Source organism: Solanum dulcamara, chromosome 12 (genome assembly GCF_947179165.1).
Source record: "Solanum dulcamara chromosome 12, daSolDulc1.2, whole genome shotgun sequence".
Taxonomy (NCBI): Eukaryota; Viridiplantae; Streptophyta; class Magnoliopsida; order Solanales; family Solanaceae; genus Solanum; species Solanum dulcamara.
This window is the reverse complement of record NC_077248.1, coordinates 58,265,081-58,268,616: the sequence shown is the minus strand read 5'-3', so window position 1 is coordinate 58,268,616 and position 3,536 is coordinate 58,265,081. Positions and strand designations below refer to the sequence as shown.

At 37.2% G+C, this 3,536-nt stretch overlaps 1 long non-coding RNA gene across 1 annotated transcript; it reads left to right on the top strand.

Annotated features, from left to right (window-relative positions):
• Positions 1-2,700, top strand: LOC129876685 (uncharacterized). Its single transcript, XR_008763398.1, has 3 exons — positions 1-487; positions 1,352-1,393; positions 2,231-2,700. It is a non-coding gene; the product is annotated as an uncharacterized LOC129876685 (long non-coding RNA).
• The last annotated feature ends 836 nt before the right edge of the window (positions 2,701-3,536 follow it).

The window sequence follows — 3,536 nt, the reverse complement described above, 5'->3', positions numbered from 1 at the left end:
AAATATGTTTTTCTTAAAGTTACGTTTCGGGTAAGCTGACTTCGGGAGGCCATAACCTCTTTATAATTTGAGAATTTGGGAAAACTCTCAACATGAAAGTTGTAGATAATTGAAATATCTTTCCAACCATAGGTCGTGGGACGAAATGTGATATCGGAGTAATAAGATATAGACGTTTTAAATCTGACAGGCCAAACTAAATAGTGAATTCGGCCCAACCCAATTCTAATTCGGGTCAGGCCCAATACCCACAAAATTAAATCTGATTTTTTTGTAACTATTCCTTCATACAAAGATCAACATAATTCTGGAAATTTCCAAAGAGAGAGAGAAAGGGAGTTCTTGAGAAAAATCCCAAATCCGACCAAAATTAAGTCCCGAAATCCGAAGCTCATGAAGAGAAAATTGTTGTACGTCGTGTTGGCTTCAATTTGAGCTAGAAATCAACCAATAAGGAGAAGATTTTATGTGGTGCTGCAAATTCAAGGTAATATTAAAGTCTCCTTTTCATTGTTAACAAGTTTAGTTAGAGTTTTAACGGATTAGAACGGAGAAAATAGTGTTATAAACTAGTTTGGTGATTTGTTGAGATTTATGGGTTAAAGGGTTGTTTTAGGTAGATTAAATGGATGAAATTAGGTTAGTGATGATGTATAATAATGGTTGATATTGTTTTGATGTTGTTGATGAGTTGTTGTTCTTGAATTTGGAGGAAAAAGGTGTATGAAGATTTTGAATGTTCAAACCCGTTTTTGGAATTGAGTAGCTGGTAGTAATTCTGGAATATCTCATTGTGTAGACCTTCGAATTTAGATATTAAACATGTTTTGGAAAGCTAATACACGTACCTACAACTCTTATGTTTATGTCTTAGTCTATATCTGCTGTTATGATGTCGAAAACTGAGCATGAATCTTAAGACAAATTCTGTCCAGATTCTGGATTGAAAATTCCTTCATGTATAGCTGTTCGTATTTTGATGATATCTCTTTGTAGAAAATGAATTTTGAGTTAATTTCTTTTGCATTGGAAACTTAAGACATAGATCTAAATGTTTCATGAAGGTTATAAAGTCCAGTTTTGCCGTTTTCATTTTCAAATTTTAGATACAACGTGAGGTACTTGACTTTCCGAATTTACTGCTTTGGTAACATGAATAATAAATCTTATTTTGTGTCAATATTTTGGATTGTTGATATTGGTTGATGATTATATGGCTGGTTTAAAAGTGGGAAAAGTGAGTGGTATAGGGGAGGTGCTGTCCAATTTTTTTTAGAAATAACCTACTAACGATAGACTACGTTTTATTCTTGTCCATAGCTTAATCATAGTGCTTAACGTTTTAATATAGGTTGAGACAATATTGGACAACGTATACGTATAAACGCTAAAGGTATGTAAAGTTAACATTTTCTTCTTTTGGCATGATCCATATGAAACGAACGAATGACGTATGCTTAAATTCCAAAGAAACTCTTATTCGTAGATATACTCGGATGGCTACCGTTCTTGATTTTTCAAAATTTATATTGTTATGTCTTGACTCATGTGTATGATTCCAGCCATCCTAGTTGGTATAACTCATGTTGTGGTATAATTCATATTTTAGTATAATTCATAATTGGTGTGATTCATAATGACTATTGTCTTGGGTTTCAAATGATGGACTATTTTGCTTATTCTATTAAGTCTCCGATAATGATCAAATTTCACAAGGTTGCTAATGATACCTTATTCGTGCATATTATTATGGTATTATTCACCGAGTCCTACGATAGGCCGGGTATGTTATCATGTATGGATTCCACTACATTATTCACCGAGTCCCTTACTAGAGGGCCGGGTACGTGATATGATAATATGATATTATGATGATATGACGATATGATTATGGCACCGAGTCCCATAATGGGCCGGGTACGGTATCAGTGTACACTACTCTATTCACCGAGTCCCTTGCTAGAGGGCCGGGTATGGTATATATATACATATGACGATATAGTGATATAATTGTGACACCGAGTCCCATAACGGGCTAGGTACGATATATGATGATATGCATGTCTTCATTTTATAAGACACAGGTACAGTGATTTATTGATTATGATACTTGACTCCTGAATCTTTATTTCAGATGTGATCTCCTTTACGGTATTTTATGCTTTATATACTCAGTACATAGTTCGTACTGACCCCCTTTTGTTCGGGGGGCTGCATTTCATGCCTGCAGGTACAAATACTCATTTTGGAGAGCCGCCAACTTAGGATTCTACTCAACGAGTTTGAAGTGCTCCATTGTCTCGGAGCCCAAACTTTGGGTACTAATCCTTATAATGTATATATTTGTGTATTTAGGGGTACGACGGGGCCCTGTCCCGTCATATGCTATTGTTAATTCTCTTAGAGGTCTGTAGACATATGAGTGGGTTGTATATAGATGTTGTCCAGTGTACTAGTATGACTTATGTTTTTGGACGTTTACATTCAGAATGGAAGCCTTGTCGGCTTACATATTATGTTATCTTATTTTTGACAATTAAGACTCCCCAAGAAATAGGTGATTTTAGTATATATATAAGTAACAGTTTGAGACAACGTGCTACCCATATAAATCCTTTATCATGCTTAATTGCCGATTGACTATAGATAATATGTGTGTATACGAGGGTCCAATTTGGACACTAGTCACGGGGCTAGGTCGTGACAATCATTCTATCCACAATCACCCAAATGGAATCGTGTTGCTTTCGTGACCTCGACAAGCCTATAATAAAGTCTATGTTGATCATATCCCACTTCCATTACAGAATTTCTATGTTTTGGGCTAGACCACATGGCTTTTAATGCTCAATCTTCACCTGTTGGCAATTCGGGCACTTGGAAACAAATTCCGCAATATCCCTCTTCATCCCACTCCACCAATAGATTTCCCTCAAGTCATGATTCATTTTCGTAGAGCCCGAATAAATAGAGTATCTAGAACTATGTGCTTTGGCCATAATCCTTTTTCGAACATTATCGATATTAGGCACAATCTATTTTGGTACCTCAACACACCATCTCCCTCTTTGGTAAAGACCATTACCCCTTGTTTGTGAACAACCTTCTTCAACCGAAGGAGGACGGGATCCTGATCTTGTTTCTCCTTTACCTCTCCTACAAGTGAGGACGTAGCCCCATCTCGAACGTTTACTCCTCCTTCATTGTTCTCTTCGAGTCAAACTCCTAATCGGGCTAATCTATGTACTTTCTTCGCCAATTCCCTCCTTCCCTCCTCCACATGGGCAGTGCTACCCATAGAAAACCTGCTAAGAGCATCAGCAACGATATTAGCTTTACCTGGATGGTAGATGATGCTTATGTCGTAGTCCTTAAGTAGCTCAAGCCATCTCCTCTGCCTCAGGTTGAGTTCCCTCTGGCTGAAGACATATTGTAAGCTCTTGTGATCGGTGAATACGCCAACATGCACTCCATACAAGTAGTGGCGCCAAATTTTAAGCGCGAATACCACAGCTGTCAGCTCAAGGTCATGAGTT